The following is a 24,246-nucleotide window of genomic DNA, read 5'->3' as shown; positions in this document are numbered from 1 at the left end:
CAAGCCATTGGAATGGAGCTCAGCACCATGTATCACCCAGTGTCACACTTCAGCACTCCTTGTAATTTCACAGCACACCCAATACAGATAACTCAATTCCCTCTCCTCCTCCAGAACCAGGCACTCCCAGACTCTGTGCCCTGCCACTCTAACTCAATGTTGGCAACTCGCCAGATATGCTGCCACCAATGCTGCTGCCACCACTGTGGCTGCTCCAGACCTGCCACAACCATCACTGCCACGTGCTCCTTCCATCAAGCAGTGGGGAACGTGCAAAGTAGAGGATGGCACTCTTGGAGTGCAGCTCTGAACCACACTAATCACCACACCCATTGAGGAGCACTAGCTTAGAACTCACCGAGAAGGGCACTCTCAAGAGAAAGATTTTACATAACATGCAGAATATGTCCTTGACAGAGGGGATTTCTGAAATGAGATGTTAATTCCATTTTAATTAAATAGCTTAATGTCTACCAAAACCTTTTAAAATTCAGGCAGTACAAATTAAGTGTTTAATGTTATGGCAAAGTGACCTGCCACCCATGACTGAGCAAAAACTTGGAATGATATTTGACTAGTTCCAGAAAACAAGCAGCTTTGTCTGAATGTAAAAGACTATGAAGTGCATTGTGCCAGAAAGAGGAAAGGAATAAGTAGTATGTAAAGGTTATAATTTAAAAAAAAATTGAAAGCAATTGCCCTATCATTAAATCAGAAGATCCAGAACAGGTTGTTTGTACTGGGAAAGTTCTAAGGGGAAAATCACAAAAGAACTCTCATTCTATATTAATATTTATTTAATATTGTGATAGTTCCCAGAGGCTACATCCAGATCAGAGCCTCACTATGTTAGGTACTGTACAAATTTTTAATTAAGAAGTTTGATATCAACATTTACGAAGAAACTCTGTTCAAATACCCTTATGCTGAAAGCATTACGTTCTCAAACAAGAACTCTCTCCTTGAGGAAAATATGACATGGTACACAAAGTGGTGTGACTGCAATATGGAACTGCTTATTTTTAATGTTGCTGAATTTGTTCATGTTTTCTGCTTCCATTCTTCCCCTGTCTGTAATTCTTTACTAAGCATATTGTCTTGCAACCTTCCTTGCAAGACAACTTTGGCTGGCTCATTGGCCACCCTTGGTCTTTACAGGCAGAGGACAATTAATAGTAAGATCATAATAGCTCATTTTCAAGTTATGATATTGCAGGCTACTGAAACTGGGAAGTGCTAACAGCATTCCTTTGGAATCTAGAATTCAGCATTTTCCAGTGGTGGATATCATTACTGTCTATTTTTGCTGGTCAGTGGTGCTGACAGGTACTGTGGGCCCTAGGGCAAGGCAGAAGTGGAGTCCAGCTCCAGGCCTGGGTGTGATGGGGCTAAGGGCAGTCAGCCTTCAGCACCATGCGCACAGTAGCTCTGGCCTCTCCCCACTTCCTGATAGCTACATGCAGCTACAGCAACACTGCCTCAGCATTTCAATGGGACTGGGACTATGGCTGTCACTGCCACCAAAGTAGTGACAGCTGTGGCCAGAGCTCTGGACACACTTGAAACATCAGGCCCGCAGGCAATTGCGTTATTTGTGTCCCTCTCCCAACCCCTCCATCAGTGGCCCTGCTGCTGGTTCACAACATGTGATACCATGAAATGACCACTGAATCATTAAAACAGGCAAAATTACATGTTTATCAAGTTATTTATGAAACAGGATGCTTTCAGCTACTTGCCTCCTCTTCTGTGAGATACTTGTAGCTCTGATGTCTACAGGAGTTCGGTGGCTGATCTGAACGGAAAAAAAGATAATTTCCTTAGTTTCTGAAAACATCATAGCTCTTTGTTGTCTCAATGGCAGTAACTAAGTGCAAGGCTTGCACTTTTGTATTAGGCATGAAATTTTAAAATGCTTATGAATGTTAAGCTTATGTAGAGAACTAAATTCTGGAGGAATGAGTCCCCCAGAAAATAGCAAAATATTTGAATATGATTCTAGGGGGAAAATGTAATGAAGTACATAGATCAGTAATAGGTGCATGTGATAAGATTCACAATTGTTAGTCACATTAGTGTTTCTTTTATAGAATCAATTTCCCCAGGGTTTTGCAACTAGACTATTAAAAATAAAATCACTCCTGACTAAAAATCCACATACAAGCTCTCAGCCTAAGGAGTGTATTCAGTAAATTATGTGGATATGAAAACATAGAACGTATACTGGTAAGGATTGTTCTTGTCTTCCACTAGCTCCTATACAACATCAGTTTACAAACAGCTGGGTCTTACAGCTTGTGGCACTTGGAGTGGGTTAGAGAAGGGAGGGAGTTCTGTTTAACTGAGCATAGTCATAGTAATTCTTGACATTTATTTTTATTGTACATGTTCTAAATGCATTCTTTCCTGAAGCATTGTGCAATTACATTCTATAAGGTAATTAAGTAGCTGTCGTTAAACTTCAGATAAACCAACTCTTGTATCAGATCACTACTAGAATCAACAATTGTTGTTTATTTAAAGGACATACTGAGCATAATCATTCTTGAAATGTATCACTATTTTCATAATGACAATAATAAAAAGGGAAATTTCACCACAAATGTGTAGTAACCATCTTAGAACATAAACGTGTAACGAGCATCAAAGACATTTATAAAGAATGAGCTCAGTCTATGATGCTTTCATGAAAACTGTCATCCTTGTTATAGTATGAATATTCATATTCCTTTCAATCACCTTCATGATGTTGATCATTCAATGCCCCATCTTTTCCTTTACAGAGGAGACGGAAGGTATTTCATTTAACCTTCATCCATGTGATACTCTGTATTTAAAGATTAATTATATAAGTTATATATGGAGTACTCCTTTTCTTGCTGGAATCTTTTGACTTAATCAGATGCATTTTGAAGGATATTTTAGGCAATTTTTTGTGATCCTACATAGCTCAGAAATGGCTGACTTTATCATTTGAAAGTTCTTAGGCTGATTGTCCTTACTCAGTAAAGGGACGTTTCATTTTCATTTACCCCACCCTTCTTGAATTGCACTGTGCACTCCAGTGATAGTAGTTAAGACTGGCTAGATCTGGTTTAAAGTTTCCATTTTGATTCTGAATTTTGTGATGATTTCTGGTTCATGTTGATTTCAGACAGAGCCTCAGGCCAGTGATTCCCAACCTAGGGTCTGTGATGGTATTGCAGGTGGTCTGTGAAAAAAAGAAAAGAGAAATAAAAATGAACATAGAAAATAAGTTTTAAATAAATTGCAAAGTTACCATTATTTTTCAATTAAATATCTTTCAATAATGTTACTAATTGCTGTCTGAAAATCTATATTGTGGTTTCCTTTTTCATTTAATGTAGTGTATGTAGCAGCTAGAAAGCTAGAATTGGCTTTGATGGGGACCTGTGAATGATTTGGGGTGTGATTGGGTGGTCTGCAAACAGGACCACTCAATAAAAAGGCTGGAGACCACTGCCTTAGTCTGAAGCCAACTGGCAGGAGCACAGATGTATATCTTGAACAATCCGTTCCTCGGTATGTGCATGAAGGCTTGACAATTCTTTGTTTATAAAATAATATTAGAAGTCGTATATCTGAGAGGTGTATTATGTCCTCTATTATTTTTATAATTGCTATTGCTACAGTATAGATCTATGAAAAAAGAATGAATAGCAAAAGCCAAATTATATTCTCTGTAAGAACCTCAAGAAAACATTGGTTCTCAAACATGTCATTTTATTTATTAAATATATAGCAATCATATAATTAGTAGTAATATGCTGGACATAGTTACAAGTTATTATGCATACTCTCCTGCTTACCTGGAAATTATTATATTTTGTAATATCACAGTGAGAATAATAACATCCAAATGTTACAGGATTATGGTTAAATATGTAATAGCTAATCTTTAAAAAGTCAATCAGTGTGTTTGCATTAAATATTTTCTCATAAATTTAATCTTATTGTAACAATGTCTTTTTAGATTGCTCCAGACTGAGACTTGATGTAAGCAAATGTAACCCTGTTGACTTGCACACAGCTGGATCCATAAGTTTCATTGTGAATTCCATTTTTTCAATTTTAAGTAAGTGATGATTCTCAGTGGAACAGAAACTTCAAAAGAAAAGGACAACCTCCATGTGCAAAAATAGTTTCATTCAGTACCAAACTGAATTCTGAAATGAGAAACTTCTGTGGATGGTCTGCTGCTTCAGCCAAACGTCTGCCACTTTGGCATTCAAAATCTGATGCTCTTGGTAAACCTGGAAAATACCTTTCTGATGATTAATATCCCTCCAGCAGTAGAAGATGCCCTCAACTAAAAACAAAGAAAAGTTAGCTGAAAACTGAGGGGAAAGAACATGTCTTGCTCTGTAGAGTGAAGCTTGCTGGAGAACAATAAGTAAGTCTGCCTAGAGGCAGAAATAATTTGCAAAGCTTTGGCAGGGGAGTTGTAAGGAAGATCTGCTCTAAGAAGTGAGAAATCATATAGTACTGCTAGTTGGAAACATGGATAAATACTGGTGAAATTGTGCACACCCTCCCAAAAGAATCCCTTTGCTTTGTTGCAGAATATAGTTCCTGTGGGGGAGCAAAGAGAACCTGCACCAGCAAGTGCTCATTCACCCCTCCCAGCAGTAGTTCTGACATGTCTGGTCAGGTAGGCAGTGAGGAAGGTTAAGTTTAACAGGGGTCTGGGGGTGACTGGGCCCCTCAGGGACCTTAGTCCCAGAGGGTGAGTGGGGAGGACAACAATCACATTTGCCTTTCCCCTCTCCTGCATAGGGCAGCCAGGTCTGGGTCATGTTGAGCTTTGCAAATGTCTCCTGGCTTCAGGAAACTCAGGGCTGCTGGGTGGGGTAAGGAGTTGAAGCTTCAGAGTAAATGATACAGAGGGGTCTGGATGCATAGACATTGGTCAGAATGGCAGACCAGCTCCCTGTACAGTGACCCCACCCGCATACTTAGAACCCCACTCCATAAGCCTCTGCTGCATCAGGAGCGTCCTTACATGGAGACCCCCCCACCAAATCTCCCAGTCTTCCACCCCTGCTGACTCAGATCACCTGCATCAGGAACATCCCATAGGTGCACACCCACCCCATTGAGCCCTAACCAGCTGTACCCTGATTCCCTCCCACTAAGCCACACCCCTTCACACACAGACTGATCCCTAACCACATTCGCCGCACCTCCCCACCCCTTGCAGAGTCTCAGTCCCCCTGCAATGAGCACCTAGGAACAGATTTTAAACCCCCACACACACATCCAGACTCCCCACCATGCTGCCCACACCCAGAATGCACCGCACAGAATGCCATTACTCTTGAGGGAATTCTGCACTGAAAAATCTACTGATATAAATTCTGCTAACTTCCACATATTTTAATTTTTAAAATCTGATAAAACCACATCAGTAATATAAGCACACCATTTTCAAGTATTTTGGAAATTTATTTCAAAATGTCAGCATATAATTGAAAATGATGCGATTATATTGTGTTATTTTGAAATGCAATTTTTGGGGAATATTTCAAATTCTGGCACAGAATATTTCATTTGCGATGTAGAAATCTCTCAGTACAGCATACAGCTAGAAAGCAAATAGTTGGCTACTTAAGGGAAAAGCAGGTTATGTGGTCCAAATTTGATTTTTTAATTGTTTCAAAATATATCCATTTTGACTAAGTGAACAGTACAGAGGTTTGTTGACAGAAGTTACTGTCAGAAGAGATCTTCCAACAAAACTTCTGTCAACAGATTGTGGCCAGACAGCAAAGTGGATTGAAAAAGCAATCCATTGTGTCGAGAGAGCAGCCAAACTGCCCAGCTGCTCTCTCAACACAACAGCCAACCAGAAGCACAGCAGACAGGGCTGCTGGGTGACCTGGAAGATATGTCTGTCAACAGAAGCCCCTCTAAGAGTGCAAGTAGATTTTTTGTTAACAGATTCTGTTGAGAAAGGCATTCTGCCTCGTGGGAGGGAGAGGCAGAAGGATGTTGACAAAAGTGCCACGTTCTGTCGATTTACTGTTGACAAAACTCTCTAATGTAGACATAGCTTTTGTGACCAACTCTATGTTATCACTCTAGGAGGTAGTTTATAGGGTTTGGGGAATGAGGGAAAACAGACATTGTAGACAATTCTAAGTGTTCAAAAATTCAGAACTGGGCCCCTCAAAATCTGGCTATTGTTTGCCAGAAACTGGGGTGGATAATTTGATTATGGCCTTGTGTGTTCATTCACTCTGAAGAATCTGGCACTGGCCACTGTTGGAAGACAAGATCCTAGGCAAAGTAGACCATTGTTCTGACCCGGTATGGTAATCCTTATGTTCTAATTTGGTTTTTATAGAATAAAAATTTAGAGCATGGGTGTGAAACTTCTCCACTGAAACTTTTAGACCGACTATTCAAACACTGAGTAAAATGTAAACAAACTTGGAGGTCAAATATTGCATTTTTGTAATTATAAGGGTCAAAAATATGTTTAGATAGTAAGATAAAACATGCCACATTCATTCAGATCACTAAAGTAACTGTGTACAATTTTTTAAAATTTGCATTACCAGCTCTCCCTTGTTACTGTCATTGATCATCAGGAATTTATCCTTCAGAAATGTGAAAGTGACTATTTTTTTTTCCTATGGAAATGTACTGAGATTAATCAGTTTGAACAGCTGTTCCTGGATCACATTTTATAATTATGCCAAGAAATATTTAATGTAAATATTATAAGGATCTTGTATTTGTTGGGAAAAGGAAACACACTTGCAAGTGTGGTGGTTGTATTGAGGGATTAGATGATTTTGGTGGGAATTTAGTAAAAAGTTGACAGAATATCCCATTTTTGATACATTCCATGTCCTGTTTACTAAATAATACAGAAAAGATATACTTTTCAAATAGTATAAAAATAAATTAATTTATCAAAATTAGCACCAAGTCTTTGTATTGCACATTACTGGCAGAATGTGACATCACTTCCTGTGAAACAGTGATATAGTAAAACATCCACACTCCTTCTAATGAAATGGAGAAGTATTAGAAAGAGGATGGGTATTTAGAAATTTGGTCACATTTTAGTGTATTCAGAGAAAGAAGCTTCCTCACCTTGCAAGCCAGAATTTTTATTCAAGTCCTTAGAATATTAATCTGATCATGAACAGTAAGTAATACATGATGTAGCAAGACAACATTTTATTGTATCTTTGTCTTAATATACTTTTTAAATTGAGGTGTACAGATATGATGGTAATGGAGCCCACATAATTACTTTAGATACTCATCATCCATCTATTCTGTCATTTTGGAGCTTGTAGTGAGTCAGTATGGCCTCCCGCAGACTCAGAGGCAGACGAGGCTGCGCAGAGGCCCTGGTGGGCGGGCCTGGAGCTTGGATACCAGAGGCCTGCCCCTCAGAGGGCGGAGCCCAGGGCTAGAAGAGCCCAGGGCGAGGCGCAGGGCTCATTAAAGGCTGGGCCTCCGGGCAGGGAGGAGGCGCCTGCACGGGCTCCCCGGCACCAAGGGCAGAGGGCCTGTCACCACCCGGCCAGGCTGGAGGAGCAAGCCCCCAGAGGCCCTGGACAACCCTGGATCCAGATGCCCCAGGGGGACTACCCGGATTTCCCAGACCTGCCAGGACCTTCACGCCAGTGGAGATGCCCCGCCTTGGAAGAAGCCCCAGGAGTGGTCTGCCCCCAAGTCCTGGGGGACCCCTACAGCCCTCAGGCCCAGGATCGCCTCGGGTCCCCCGTGCTACCGCCGCCCAACTATCCCAATGACATTGAGATGGGCGACTGGCCAGAGCCCCCGAAGGTGGACGACCTGGAGGAAACCAACCTAGAGGGACCCCCTGACCAGGTGGACTGGGACCTTCCACCAGCAGAGGTAGAGGTAGGAAGTGGCCCGGGGAACAACGCTCCCGAACCCATGGCAATGTCTTGCGGCCTGGATCCCCACTGCCATGGTCGTGTGTGAGCGACCCCCAGGGCCCCGGGCCAGGTCGCAGTGGAGTGGGAGGGCCTGCCACCCCCTACCCGCTCCTTGACCGGGCCAGCCTGCGCTGCGCCTGTGCTTAACCCCTTATGCTGGTGCCCCGCCCCAAACTGAGGGCTGGGCCTGGGCTAACCCCCCTGTGAACTGCTGCCCGCCCTGGACTGAGGGCTGGGCTGGAATTGGATTACTATTGTGAACTGCTGCCCCACCCTGGACTGAGGGCTGGGCCGGTACTGTACTGCAACTGCGAACGGCTACCCCGCCCTGAATTGAGGGCTGGGCCGGCCGTCTCTATCATATTGCTACTGAAGACTGCTGCCCCGCCCTAGACTGAGGGCTGGGCCTGTATTGTATTGTGGCAGTGAACTGCTGACCGCCCCGAACTGAGTGCAGGGCTGGTGTTCTAACCCCCTTTTTGGTTGCCGCCCGCCCTAGGCCAAGGGCTGGGCGTCACAGGACTCTTTACAGAGCTACTTTCAAATTTCACCATTTTTTTCATCAGAGGAAACAACATTTTGTCCTTTATTATTATTACAATATGTTATGAGACATTGTAAGATTCAGGCAAATCAGGGGAGAAACTAAGAAACTAGTTTGAGTTATTACTCTGTGCAGAATTTGATTAAAGTGTCAGCAGTTAAACTAAGTAAATGATGTAACATGTTATGAATCCTCTTTGTGATTGTTGTCAGGATTTTTTAACATCCCTGGACATAATCATCCCCGTGGGCCAGGGATTACATGCCTTTGGCTGTGTAAAATCAGTGCAGACACGTGAAGTTCTAAAGTGTCACAGGCTGCCATTTAGCAGCATTACCAACGGTCACTTTTTGACAGTTAGCTCCCCTGGTAACCTGAACTCATGAATAATTCATAATCAGGTATTTGAATTGAAGGCCTCTGATTGGGCGAAGGTAAGACCTTCCAGAAATTTCCATGCCCAGGAGGACCTAATTGAAAACCACACCTGCATGGTGATTGGATCATGAATATTCAAATAGAATCATGAATTATTAATGAGAACAGTAAATATAAGTGAGGCTCGCCTGCCATTCTGCGGCCCTTGGGGACACAGACAAGGACTCTGTGCCCCAGCACAGAGGAGTGTTGGCTGCTATAGCATCCACTGAACCCTGAGGCTAGCCTTAAAGGCAAAAGAGCAGAAATCACTGAGAGCTGATTAGAAATCCCTGAGACACCGCCACACCACTGCGGCTCCAGTGCTCCCAAGCCGCACCACCAGCGAGCAGCAAGCGGCCTCAGTGGGGAAGTGACTGGGTGGCGAACTGGCCTGCCGCAAGGCAGGTACTGTGTACCCAGTCACAGAACTCTGAGGCCGCCATCACACCTCCAGCGGCACCACCCCACCTGCGGTGCTGCCATTTTGGCAACCCACCGATTGAAACAACCCACCGGACATGACTTTCTGTACCGAATATGACTTACTGAAATTACATCAAACTACTGGGCACGTAATTTATCTAACTGAACTGACATTTAACTGTACTAGTCTGGGACACTGGGACCCCCATTGGGGGAGTAGGGGTCACACCTCTGCTGTGCCTTTTCCCGATGGGGGAGGGGCAGTGTCTGGGGGCCTGACCCTCAGGGCCAGGCCTACAACCCCAGGCTGAATATTTATTATACAAAAAGCACATTTAATTAATGGTTGTTTATTGTTAATTTTCATTAGATAAGTATAGATTTAATTAACAGTTAAGATAATCAGGTGAAGGCAAGTCCTCCCTTATCCCTTTTACCGTCAATTCCCCAAATGTTATTGTAAAACAAGGACTCTGAAATCCTGTTTTACCTCCCCGGCTTCACTGGCCTGGAGAGAGGCAGCTGCCCCCAGGACCAAACTATATAGCTGGACAACCGTGAGGCCGCGGCGGCCAAAAAGAGTCACAGCCTAAGGGCCCACGGGGTCAAAGCATATTCAGGGCGGGTCAGCACCCCGCCCCCGGGAGGAGGTGAGGGACAGCATTCTCAACCTCCCCTATTAAGAAGCCTCATGGGGATTGTTAAACCCTTTTCCCTATATTCCTTTACTTACCTAACTTGCTTGCTTTCCGGAACAATAAAGATAAAACTCAACATAAGACAGCATATGGGAACAATGTATCCTGTAAGTTTTTAGGCATAGTTAATTTTAGTATAGTCACTGTTTAAGTTTGTTCGTGTAGTTCAATAAATGTTAGATACTTTGTTTTAACCAAACCCTTGTCCTGGTCTCGTCCTCTGCGTCAGCCACTTCCCTCTAGGTGGCTAAAGTGGGGTCCGTGGTGTACCGGGGTGGCGCTCTCCTGCCTGGGGGTTGCAGCAGGGTTCTGCTTGGGTCCTGGGATCTGTGAACAGGAGGTTCACGCCCTCCTTGTTGAGGGACTCATTTAAATATCTATATCAACCACCTGTCCGTCAAAAGAGTCTCGTCAATTGTGTCTCAAAATAATATATTAAATAACATTAATTATGTGCTCCTTCACTCATTATTATTATGTATTGTTTATACTGCAGTGATGCATAATAGACTCATACAGCAGTGCTGACAGCCATCGTGGGCCCCCGGGTAAGGTGGAAGGGGGACCCGGCTCCATGCCATGGAATGGGTGCAGACAAGAGCAGAATGGGTGGGGTCAAGGCCAATTAACATTCAGCGCTGCCAAGACACAGGCACTGCCTCCTTGCAACGCTCCATCACAGCTGTGCACAGCCAGAAAAGCATTGCTGCAGCATTTCAAAGGGGCCTGGAGCAGCAGCTGGATTTCTGGGCAGCGGCTGGATTTCTGGGCCTCTTTGAAATGCTGGGCCCGGGGCAACTGTTCCCTTTGCCTTCCTCCCCACGTCGGTGGGTCTGAACATATCCAAGATCAGGGTCCCATTCTACTCACATGTTTCTGTGGATACTGTTACTGTAACCAGAAGTTAACTATATTTCCTGTTTTATAGCAACTAAATTTTATGTACCTGACTTAATTTTTAATTAGTGGATTACAGAGCAAGATTAGGGATTCTGTGATTGCAAGTCTGTGTCCATGAAAACATTAAGGAGCAAAACAGACTCTCCAGTAACCAAGACTTTCAGTACAGAAAATTATAGCATGACTGACGCAAGCTTGTTTAACTGCAGCATAATGCTATTGACAATATACTTATTTAGATATTACTGAAACCCCCAAAATATGCTCAGCACATTTGCCAATTAATCTTTCTATCCAAAAAAATACTTGGCTCATGTATAGTTTAGCAGTGTTGCATATTTTTTCCTAGACTTTGTCAAGCAGAAATCAGGGCTAATATTCATAAAATGAAGGAACATTTTCTGAAAGAAGTAATTAGGACTGTGCAGTTAGGTGAATGTTTGTGTGTCTGTGTGTGCATGTGGCAGGGTCTTTGAAAAGGAAACCCTACCCCTGTTACTTCAAAGTTTGACATTATTTTCTACTTTATACAATGCAGACATCAGATGGAGGAGGAACAAGGAGGATTTTTGGTGCTAAATTAAAGACAGTTGAAAGGCATGCCTCTTTCCAGGAGTGATGATGTATAATTAGTGCCAATCACTGTGAGGAACAACAATTAAGTAGTGTAAACAGCAGCCTAAAGGGGAAAAAATGATTTTCTGTGTACTATTTTCATACAGAGAAAATATCTTTAAATTCAAGTGTTATTTAAAAAAAAATTTTGATGATGATGACTCATATGGTATTTCAATGCATATTTAAAAAAAAACAATGAGAAGATCTGTCTAGCAGTGAAACTGGTATTCTAGCATTTTCTTTATAAACTTTTTCTGACCTCATGTTGTTTCCTTAGTTTGTGTCTTGTCTTTTGGATAGTCTTTCTGAGGAAAAAGTCAGAAAATGGTCATTTGTTAATAGCAACACTGTAGCAAAATGAATATTAAAATAACCTTTTGAATTGTATACAGTGGCATGGGCATTTCCTATTATTAGAATATTATTGTCTTTTTGCTGTTGATATATTGTTCTTTTGAAATAAAATTATTTACAGGAATGCTATTTGTGGTATGGTACCCATGCAAATAAGTGTCGTAGAAGTAAGCAAGTGTATTTCTGGTAGAAGTAACATTGCAAGGATTGTGGCTGTAAGCTACCAAAAGTGTTGAATAACATGATGCACAAAAATGTTGTACAGTCTCACCGTCAGTCAGTAGTGTAACAATCAAACGCAGCCCTTCTCTATTCCCAATGACAAAATCAGTTTCCTGTTGTGAAATACAGAAATAATATTGAACATGAATCTCTAGTTAATGTAGGAATAACAGTAAACTTCTGATAAGTACTAAGTCAGAGGTAGATGCTTTGTGCTGGACCTATATATGCATAATTTTCAAGTGCTTTACAATGAATGGTGGTATATGTGTTACTGTAGCAAATGTAATGTTTTACACTATTATGAAGGAAGTTTAAAATGGTGATGTTCACACCTGCATCTGCACTCACTTTAAGGGTCAGACTTGAAACTGAATCAGGGATAACAGTTAGGTTTGGAATCAGTGATATGAAAATCGTGTGAGCTGTTGTCATGGGTTGCTAGTTGCATCTGAAAGAGGGTCACAAAACAACTCTTTTCTGATGTTCAATTCAACATGAAACCTAAAACAGAAGTGTAGGCTTGGATTCAAGGATACAAAACAAATGTCTCACAACCCTCTTTATGTTTCGAAAAGCTTCAAGTTTCAGTTTCAAGTTTCTGATTGTGTTCTGACTGTGAGTATATTTAATGGAAATTGTTTAGAGAAATAAAAATCTACAGTGTTTTACATAATTTTTTGTGGGCAGTGTGTTCTTTGGTAACTTATTGACCTCTTACTGGCTTGCTTCAGAACAAAATGTTACAGCAAATAGCTCAGTGCATCGCTAATTATTAGGAATTCCTAAAAAATAAGGTAAATTTTGCTAAAGTCTTTTCGTTTTTGAAATTTGTCATTCTTGATTTTTTGTTCTTTTGTGAGTGGCAGAAAATATTCCTTGCCATACCCCAAAAATTAGACAACAGCTCAGTGGTGGGACTTGGATTAGAATAGCCCAGTGGTTAGGGCATTTGCTTGGGACGTAGGGAACTAATTTCTACAGAAATTCAACTCTTTTTCTGCCTCCAGTAGAAAATTCATCTTGACCAATAAAAAGATTCCAGAACAAAGTTAACTCTTACATTTCTGAGTAGAAAAAATCCCAGCCAATTCTTCTGATTACGAATAACTATCTGAACACTGTGTACATAGGAAAATAATTTTACAGTATGTGGACTGCCTTGCATTATACATTACTGGATACTACACATTAGTTTATTCTTTTCCCCATCAAGCATGTTCCCTTTGTTTTTTGTCTTAATTTTTGCTTGTTTACTCTTTTTTATATTTCTTAATAGAACTTCTCGGTGTCCAAAGAACTTATAGCTGTGTTAATGACTATGCCATTTTTTCATATTTTAATTATTTGTGCTTATTTTCCTAAGTAAAAAAGGTCCCCGGAACACAACCCCATTTCCATTAATTATTATGGAGAAATTGGGCTCACCATTTTGCTTTAGATTGCATTTTTCAAGCACACAACTTTATCCCTTCCTCCCATTCTGCTTGTACCTTCCCAATAATCCAGACAAACAGTTGGTGTAGTGCTGTGCTCATGGGCTTTATGGTGCTCTGAGAAGTTGAGGTAGTGTGCCATTAGGTCTGGCAGCACACACATTCTTCAGTTTCTTTATAACGGTGTGAACCTTTGCCAGTATATATGTATCTACGCAAGTTTCATGGTGTGAGATCTTTGGCTAATGCATACAGATCTGGACATTAGTGTCTTCAGGATGGTCACTTCCACAGAGAATATTTGTTCCTTCTTTGCAAGACTATTTTTTGGGTTTTACTACCAGCCTTGTTTATCCACGTGGATGCTGTGCAAAGTCCTGTTTTGACTTTAAGTTGACTGAATACCTTTGAATGCTGTTCATAACTGATTGGATCTTACTGCCTTTTCTCCCTCTTTTGCCATGTTCTCAAAATAAAATTCACTGTTCACTTTTGCTCTCACTAGGAAATTACCTTGTAAACCTTTACCCTTGGTAAACTCATAGCATTGTCTGTCTTCAGTCTTCTTTTGCAAATATGAAAGGACTCTGCACATGTCCCAGGATAACAGTTGTAACATTTTGCTTCTGGAATTGCATCTGGAGCATTTTTGGTCCTCATGCATATTACTATGCAGGCTAATTCTATGTCATCCAACAGGGCCCTGAGTGCATCAAATATGTTTTTCACTGTGACCAAGGACTTGAATTTTCACTTATATATTGCATCTTATGCCATGTCAGGTGAATTCTTATGTTAAAATTGGAGCAGTTGCCACTTTAGTAATAAGGAAACTATGGCCAGTATTTACCAGTTTCTGAACTTCTAAAGACCAGGTATGACCTTGCTATACTGTGATTCTTGACCAATGAACTACCCATCTTCCTTCATCTGGCTGCCCTTAGATATTCAGTTTTCTCATCAGAGTTCTAACATGCCTAAATCAATTGCCAGTGCTGGTAAAGTTGTGATAAGCACAAAGGGAGAATAATATCACAAAGATGCCACTTACTGTTCAGAAGAAAATGGGGCTTCAGAATACTTTTGAAGACAGTTTTTGGACATTTGAGTGCTGCATTCATAACCCAGAGTGTAACAAATTCATTTTGTGGCAGAACAGATTGCCATTGCCACTGCAAGCTGCTAATAGAATTCATCTTTATTAGCATCTCGAGCTTCCTCAGTCAATACATGGGATACAGTGATGGATGACTGCCCTATAGAGATGCTTCAGCCTGGCATATACTACAGATTGGAACACAAAGGCTCTTTCACTTTAGAGGAACTCCTGGGCTGGGTCTACAGTATAGGCTTTTGTTGACAGAAGTTACTGTTGGGACATATTGCCCAACAGAACCTCCGTCGACAGAATGCCTCTACACCCAATAGAGGCTTGTTTTGTTCACACACTCTGTCAACAGAGCATCCACACACCTCAACCCCTCTGTCAACATAGCTGGTCATGGTGACCTGGAAGCCAGGGTCACATGGATGCCAAGCCCTTCCTGGAGCAACAGCCCTACTCGCCCTTAAGGGGCACCCCCTCGACCATGTTCCCTGTTCGTGCTGAGGCTTGCATACCTCTTGGAGGGACCACAAAGCTAGTGAAGGGCTCCCTGTCTTCCTGACAGAGATTTTGACCTCTCCACGGAGCCATGCTGCCATACTAGCCCCCGGGCTGGACTTGGCTGCACACATTGCTGCTGCATCCCCACTGTCCTTCTCCTCCTCCAATGGAGGGATAAGCCTGACACCTCTCCTGAGGAAAACAGCATCCTAACTGCTGCGTTGAGTCACTGGCACCTGTGCCCATGGCTTATCAGGTGTGTCTGGTGACACACCTCAGACTGGTGGGACCATCTGGTGATGGGTAAGTGGGACAAACAACACTGGCTCCAGAATCTCTGTATGCAGAAGGATACCTTTCTGGAGCTGTGTGCCTGGCTTACTCCCACCCTTTGCCAAGGAGGACATCCACCTGTGGCCTGCCATCCCCCTGGTGAATAGGGTTGCCATCACTATCTGGAAGCTGGCTACCCCTGACAGCTACCAATCCACTGGGAATCAGTTTGGCATGGGGAAAACCACTGTCAGTGCTGTCATCATGCAGGTAAGGCACTCCTGGGCTTCAGGGAGCAGGGGCAGAGGTGCAAGGGAGGAAATGGGAAGGGAGGAACCCCATCCCTAGGGGGCTGTGCTGTCCCACCAGTATGCAACTCTGCTGCATAGGGAAGCTCAAAGGGCTTGGTTTTGATGAGGTGGAGTTCCCCAATTGTTTTGGGGCTGTCAATGGGATCCATGTCCCCATCTGTGCCCCAGACCAAAGTGCAGCACCATCTGTCAACAGAAAGGGATACCACTCTACCATGATGGTCGAACACTGTGGACATTTTGTTGACACCTATGTAAGGTGTGCTGGTTAGGCATGTGACATCAGGGTGTTCTGCAGCTCTTGCCTCTTCTGGAGGATGGAGGCAAGCACCTTTGTCTCCTGCTGGGGGTTGGCCAATGGGGACATGGCCATGCCTCTGTGTATGGTAGGGGACACCAGCTATCCCTCGTGCCCTGGTTCATGCGACCCTATACTGGACACCTGGATCCCACCCAAGAACTCTTTAATGCATGCCTCAGCCAGGCCTGCATGCACATGGAGTGTGCATTTGGCTGTCTAAAGGCTTGCTTTCAATGTTTACTGACACACCTTGATGTGGGGGATGGTAGAGTACACTGAATTGTGGGGGCATACTGCGGCCTCCACAACCTTCTGGAGTGAAAAGGGGAGGTCCTGCTTCCACCGGGGTCCCACCCACTGGCTGCATCTATTAGGAGCTGGGTGCAGCACCAATCAGCCAGGCCCAGCATGATGGGCTGCAGATGTGTGAGGCTCTGAGGGAGTGATTTGGTAATAACTTTCCCCCACAGAGGGACAACCCCTGCAGGGGTTTCAGGTCTGCTTCCACACCCGATCCCCAAGTGTGTCCCATCACATTGCAACAACAAGGGACATGGAGGTTGTGAACAAATAAATTGTAAATTTTAACAGATGAACATGTATGCAGAGACCCATGAACCTTAATTATTTACAATGTGCAGTGGGGCCGAACTATGTACAATGTGGTTGGGCCTTGGGACTGGGGTAGCAGACCTCAGTCTAAGGAGGGGGTGGGGGGACATGACCCCAAGGGAGTGGGACACTAAGCAGCCCCAGGCATGGGATCCCTTCCCTGCACAGGTTTGCAGTACCCATCAGGGTGAGGTTGGGGCTGGTGGCACAGGGAGGTATGTCTGGGGAGAGCCTGTGTCAGGGTCAGGCTCTGCTGTGGGGGGTATGCGGGCAGGGGGGTCAGGATCAGTGGAGGGAGGGGGGCCCTGGGTATGTGGCCAAAGACAGGATCCATTGGGTGAGGTCCAGAATGGCCTAGAGAAGGGCAGCAGGAGCAAGAGGAGTGCAAGCAGTGGTTGGAGCAGGGGAGCAGTGGCAGGGGACATGGGGGAAGAGGAAGGGAGGATTGGGATGGTAGGGAGAGTAGGGGCAGCAGGCATGGGTGGCTGAGCCAGCTGGTCCAACTAGATAGCAGTGGTGGTGTGTAGGTGGAACATCAGCTGGTCCCATGTCCTCACCTGTCTCTCACAGTCCATTGCCCACTGCACATCATCAGCCCACAGCTGCTTTTGCATTATATCAGAGACCCACCTGAAGCCTCCCTATTCCTTCTCTGCCTAGAAATGGGACCTCTGTCCATGGGGCTGCCTGCACCACCGTGGAGCTGCACTGCATCCCAGTGCCAGTAGACCTAAGGGCAAGCTCAGCTCTGGCTCTGCTTCCTCCCGGCAACTGTCTGGACCTGATGGAGAGATGGGGCCAGCCTGGTCCTCTCATGGTCCAGCTGGAAGAGAGACAAGGAGGAGAGACAGAATGTCCTTCCCTCCACACAGACCCTGGGGCCCTCCACCTACACACCCATGCAGCTTGAGGTTCTGTCCACAGGTTCAGGTGCTGCCTGTGTCCTGCAGGCATGGCTGCAAGTGGAGGGTCACAAGACCTAGTGGTGTGTCTGGGGTCAGGCCCTTGTCCATGTGGCTGGCCCACCTGCAGCTGTATTAGGGGCAGTCAGCCTTCCATGAAGGGTCCTGGGAACTTTTCAGCCTCTGGCGAGGCTGGAGGCAGGCCGGTGCCCATGCCCTGCAGCTGCATGGACAGACTGGCTGGAACATGGTGCCTTGCATGCATGTGCAGGTGCCTGGTTCATGGGGTTCAGGTTCATACCTATTTGGTTATAAGAATAAGGGGATTTTGAAGTGTTGTGGGGCCCTTTCGAAAAGAACCCATGTACCCAAGCCACATGAGGTTGAAAGCGGCACATTTGAAGTGCTGCAACTGCCATTATGCTAATGAGGCACTGCATATTCATGGCATCACATCATTAGCATATTTTGATTAGGTTCATTATCATGCCCCTTTCAAAGTTCTGGTGCTAGCGTAGACATAGCCAGGAAGTGTTCAGATTCCCAAGGCATTCTGTTGACAGTAAATTGACAAAACACAGAATTTTTTGTTGACAGCCATATCCCACTCACCATTAGGCACAATGCCTCTGTCAACAGAAAACTGATCTGGACATTCTGGGCTCTGTCGATAGGCAGGGCTTCCGGGATGCCGGCAGCCCTGTCTGCTGTGCTTCTGGTTGGCCATTATCTTCTGACAAAATCTTCTGTTGTAAAATTGATGTAATCTAGACATAGCCAAAATGATCACCAGTAGATCCTTCCTTTCAAGTGGTGGTGGAAGAATATGCATAAGTACTGAGAGTGACAGACACAGACTGATTCTGAATCATGTGAAATGAGGTAGAACTGGTTTTTAAATTTAATATATGTGCTTTACTTGGGTGAGGGGTGTATACGTAACAGCAGTCTCAGGAAATTCCTCGCACGTGGTGGCTGCCCGGACTTAATTTTGCCTAGTTACTTACTTACCCCGACAATGAGGAATATTTTTGTGCTGTTTTTGTGTAGTCTGGGGCATGGTGTAAGCATAAAGAGCCAAAAGTTTCCTTCCTGTGTTATTATATTTCAGTCTCCTAAAGATAATGTCCTCAGTGGTTGGTGAAGGCAGGGAGGAGAAGGCAGCTGCAGAGGAGGAGATCCAGTCTGGTAAGACATCATGTACTCCTGAGCACTCGAATCAACTTTTTTTCTTAATCTCCTTCTGACAGTTCTGCTCCTACGTACTACACTGAAGTTTGCTAAAACAGAGGATGATTGGATGGAACTTTTTCAACATCATGTTTTTATTTCTCTAGTACTATTCAGCTTTGTCAAGGACAAAACTTTACAGAGCAATTTTCTCCTATAGCTCATGGGTAACGAACATCTCTGTGTAATTTAAAACTTGAAATTCAGGATAATGTGCAGCTATTGCATGAACATCAAAGCTGAGAACAAACACTTCAAAGATGTGTAAAATGAGTTCAGATATGAGAGTATTAGAAGATAGGCTTGACTTATGGTGGTCTGATCACAGATTGATAGGTAAGAGAGGTTTGCACATGAAGTAACACTTGCTCCAGCTCCACCCACAAGGCAGGACTCAAATATTGTTCCTTATCCCTGAGCAGATTGACTTTTAAGAAAAAGAACCGAACATGCATATAACAAATTTCACAGACACTTTTAATGATTTCCCTCCCCTTTCCCTGTTATTAAATTTACTGGGTTGATAGCTCATTCTCCTGGCTGGAGATTTTGTCAGCCAACATAGCAGATTACATAAGAAACATTGTTCTGCTCCTATGTCTGACTACAGCTGACAGGGGTTCTTAGTTGTGGAGCCTGTAGAACAGGGAACTGGACTGAGAGTCTGGAGCTGCAGGTTCTATTCCCAGTTCTCCCCCTGTCTTGCTCTATGAACTTGGGAAAACCCACTCACCTCTCTGTGCCTTTTCTTCCTTTCACACATTGGCCGTGTCTACACTAGCCAAAAACTTCAAAATGGCCATTCAAATGACCATTTCGAAGTTTACTAATGAAGCGCTGAAATACATACAGCTCCTGGGAATAAGGGGACTTCGAAGTAGGCGGGGTCCTTTCGAAAAGGAGCCCCGTCGGGATGAGCCGTGGGGCAGTGAGGCGCATCAATTTCGAAGCGCCGCTGCCGCCCGCATGCTAATGAAGCGCTGAATATGCATTTCAGCGCTTCATTAGTAAACTTTGAAATGGCCATTTGCGTGGCCATTTCGAAGTTTGGGGCTAGTGTAGACATAGCCATTGTCTGTCATATCTGTTTATATTGTGAGCTTCACTCTCATTCCATGTTTGCATTGTGACTTACATAAGAGAGTCCCAGCCTTGGATGGAGCACTGAGGCAGCACTGCAAGATAAGTAATAAATAAAATGCTTTACTGGAACTCAGAAGAGCTAAGACACAATTCCGGTCTCTACTGTAGTCTTATTGTATGTCCTTAAGTAAATCATGCAGGGCCACAATCCCCTCTAGTGTTCTAATACAGACAATAAATAATTGTATGCAAAGCCAAGAAGATGCAGACTGTCAGAGCTGTGTGATTATCTAAAATGACCTTTTAAACCTTTGAACATAGACAGCATGATTTGTAAGATGGCCTTGCATGCAGTGACTGGTTGAATGCTATTGTATGCATTGTCTCTATGGAAGCAGATCCTTTCTGCAAGGATGTTGCTCCCCAAGCAGTAAATTATTGACAATATCTGTTTTTCAAGGAAAAACTTATTTTTTTTATTTTCTTGTCAAGAGATTTGTTTTTCTTTTGTTATAGTTAAGACCATATTTTATCTCTTACTCTGACAAAGTATGATGGTCTTGGTGCAAAATCTGTCTGTATCTGCTTAATCACAAGTGTAAACTTTTGTTCTCACAAAAGGACTTCAGTGCTAAAGAGAAAAGTGGGTTTTGTACTGGTCCTCAGAAGATGCAAGAATTTTCACCTTTTGTGATTCTGTTTATTTGATTAGCAACATGTTACCTGAAAGATGTAGAGAAAATGGAAGGTGTAGAGGAAAGGGTGAAATGGGGTCCTTTGATGACTGGAAGGACTGATTGATTAAGAAAATAGCAAAAAGAAATAGGTCCAAAGTTAGAAAGTGATAATTCAGAAAGGCCTGCCATTAATAACTACCAAGGATGGTTATAAAGAGGTGGGCAAGGGGTGGCAGTATTGGGAATAATGGGAAGTATTTAAGTCCTTTTTTTAAAGAAGGTTTTTAAAGTGTAGTAGAAATTATATTGCCAAGTACAGTCTAGCACCGGTGAACACTTATTCTAAGTGTCCTAGGCCTTGATCTTACAGTACTGACTTCCCGTGATAGTCAACCATTTCTGTAATATAACGGTTAAGAAAAAAAATGGAACTCAGACTTCTCCATTAGGAAAACATCAAATTCTCACTTATTTATTCAGTATAGTTTGCAAAACACTTACTTTCAGAAGAGAAGAGAAAAAATAGACATCTGTGCAACACTCAAGTGTCAAGGCATAGCCTCAAAGTTGTAGTTTGTTATTTTTAAATGAAGTGTGCATATGTATTTTTGTGTGGGCTGTACAAGAGTCAGCAGTTAAGAGAAAGATTCCCACAAAAGAAAGTATCATTTGCCGGTGAGATGACAAGAATGAAAACAGGAAGTACAAATATTAAATACTGTTATGTAATATTTCTCATATAACAGGAATACGAAGTGTGCCAAATTCAGCAACTTAATGTCTAGGAACCACTTCATCTCACAAAAGCAGAGTTAAATCAGCTAAAATGCTAAACAAATCTGAGAGGGGATTTTCAAACACTTTTCCTAGGCCTAACTTGGCTCCAATGTAGTCACTGTAAGTTGCATAGCAGACTTTAATATAAGTTGAGTTAGGCCCATGCTGAGCACTTTTGAATCCAATCCTTAAAATTTAACAGTCCATATCAAATAGAGAAAAGATCCTTTATTACTTCAGTTTCCCTATGAAGAAATTATTTGAACTTAGGAAACAAAATCTATGAACCATGAATTTGTTATCTCACCCCACACTTGAGCTCTTTAACTTGAGTTTTATCTGGCAACCACTACAGTCAGTGGGAGAGCTTCCATCTGCTTTAATGCTATAAGATCCAGTCATAGTATTTTGCCTGAGTTAGAGCTCATTTTTGTGAACACTTATGCATGAATGTAATAGGATACTTACATGCGAGTAGTTGCAGGATGGCAGTCTTGGGTTCTATATTTTTGGCTGACAGGTGCCTGGCCAGTAGAGCTGGCTGGGAATTTGTTTGCAAAATGTGTATCTGCACATAATTTTTGGGCTCTCTCAAACACGTGGGTTCATGGATCTCAGGTTAGCATTCTAAAAATGGCTGTGTAGAAAGCAGTTTGAAGTTCTCCCTTGGGCTCTGAACCCTGAAGAGGGGAAAGGATGGTAAAGTTTTTTCATTCACAGCTCTACTGGTCATTTTAGTTGATGTTAATGGATACAATACTAAACTGATTAGAAAAAGCTGGGAACTAAATGTCATCGGACATGTTTTCTGCAGCAGAAAGCACAGAGCTGGTGCTTCACCATGTATGCAATCATTAATGACAGTTGTATATAAACAACCTTTTTCAATGACTTTGCTACAGTCCTATTCACATCATTGAATGGACTTTCTTACGGCATTCATCACCATTCTGTCTGAGGCTCCACGGATATTAACCAATGTATCTTCAAATTCTCCTGTGAAACAGGAAAGTGGCATTAAAATTAATAGATAGAGAAATGAGATGCTGAAGGTCTAATTCAGTACAGGTTTTATGTGTCAATCAATGTTCCCTCTAATCTTTTCTACCCATGTGCAGAATAAATTTTTATATTCAGGAAGGCATCAGTCAATGCGCACCACCAGGAGAAACAAAAACCTGGCTGTGGGCACTCTGCCAATCAGGTGGGTGGTAATCAAAGCACTTCTGAGTGGCTGCATATACCTTTTGCTAAATATTAAAGAACCTTAAGCTTCCCATTGGCATCTGCCCATTGTCTCTTGTCTTAGACTCACATGGAGTCTTTCCATGACTGGGGCTCCAAGGTATAAATAGAAATAAAAATAACAACTTCCCAGCCCTCATGCAAAAATAAAACAGACTATCACTTCCCCACACAGTGTCTTGTTTGCTCTTTTAAGGAAGAAACTAATTTTGAAAGTAATGACGAAATAAATTTGCTATTTGCCCATTGCACCTCAGGTCATTATTTTTCTGCTCAGAACTCTGTTCTCTCACAGCAACATCGAAAATTCACCTTAGACCCACTTTGCAAAGTCTTGGACTGAAAAATGGTAACTGGTCACTTCACGCAGCTTTGTCACTGATATTCACCAGTATTGATCAAGTAGCTTTGGTTTTGCATTATCAAATTGAACATGTTATCTTTTATGTACTATACATCTTTCCTACCAGCCAAGTGCCTCCCAATCTTATGGACATTTGAGCTGGTTTCTTCTCTTTGATGTGTAGGGAGACGTTATTTTGGCACCGCAAAGTCTGACCGCTCACCCCTATGTTCTGTTTGCGACCAAACTGTGTACCTCAAGAGCAAACAGAAAATAATGATTACTTTCGCTCTTGCCCTCACTCCTATTTTAACTTTTCCAATATTCTGAGGCAGTGGTAGTAGTATTCTCCCTTCTTGGTGTTTCTCCCCCAGCCTGGGTCACTTAACATCTCAGGCTGTGGCCACACTAGCCCCTTCTTTTGGAAGGGCAATGGTAATATGGCACTTTGGAATATGCTAATGAAGTGTTTCCTGGAATATCCAACACATCATTAGCATAATGGCAGCTGCACTTGCTTCAAAACTGCTGATTTTGAAACACACACCACCCATGTAGCTGGGGGCCTTTCAAAATGGCCCCCTGATTTCAAAAGCCCCTTCTTCCCATCTGATTTTGGGAAGAAGGGGCTTTCAGGGGGGTCATTTCAAAAGGTCCCTGCCTACATGGGCTACATGTGTTTTGAAACCAGCACTTTCGAAGCACTCATGGCTGCCATTATGCTAATGAGGCGTTGCATCTTGTGGCAGTGCCTCGTTGGCATATTCCAAAGAGCCACGTTACCATAGCCCTTCCAAAAGGAGGGGCTATTGTGGCCACAGCTTCAGTGTTCAACACCTATCAAAGCCTTGGCTGCAGTGTCTCCCTGCCAATTTCTCTGTCCCATACAGGCATGGTAGATCAGCCAAGAAAGCACAGACTCAAATCCAAGTTCTGCTGGATAAGTGAGTCAGCCTTTCCAGGCTTGGCAAACAGCACCCAGCGTTGCTTCCCTAATGGCATTAAGTCCTGAGGCCAAAGAGAGACAGGTGTGAAGGGTCCCCCACCCATCAAGGTGCAGAGTAGGGAAAGGCTCCAAAAGTGAAATAATGTCTGTTATGCATTTATTGTTCTTGAGACATCTAATTATCAACATACCTGTTGCGGTCAGCTGAAACGTAAAATCACTAAGCCCTTTTCAATGACTTTGCTAAGCTCAACCATTTTTCCAGGACTAGACCAACCCTATGAGTGTAAAAATTGCCGGTCACATTTGGTGCAAATCACCTATCCTACACAGTGAAAGAATAGTATAAGGCAGATGCAGTAGTTTTCACAAAATATTT

General features: G+C 43.0%; 1 long non-coding RNA gene across 2 annotated transcripts; it reads right to left on the bottom strand.

The window, feature by feature from the left end:
* Positions 1–860: 860 nt before the first annotated feature.
* LOC142014606 (uncharacterized) lies at positions 861–22,327 on the bottom strand. 2 transcript variants are annotated; one of them, XR_012645993.1, is made up of 5 exons: positions 22,268–22,327; positions 21,802–22,013; positions 3,003–3,211; positions 2,740–2,827; positions 861–1,795 (listed from the first exon to the last, which is right to left on the bottom strand). It is a non-coding gene; the product is annotated as an uncharacterized LOC142014606 (long non-coding RNA). The 2 variants fall into 2 exon arrangements; XR_012645992.1 differs by having other exon boundaries at positions 2,740–3,211.
* Positions 22,328–24,246: the final 1,919 nt, after the last annotated feature.

Source organism: Carettochelys insculpta, chromosome 1, assembly GCF_033958435.1.
Source record: "Carettochelys insculpta isolate YL-2023 chromosome 1, ASM3395843v1, whole genome shotgun sequence".
Lineage (NCBI taxonomy): Eukaryota > Metazoa > Chordata > Testudines > Carettochelyidae > Carettochelys > Carettochelys insculpta.
This window is presented reverse-complemented; position numbering and strand designations above follow the sequence as displayed.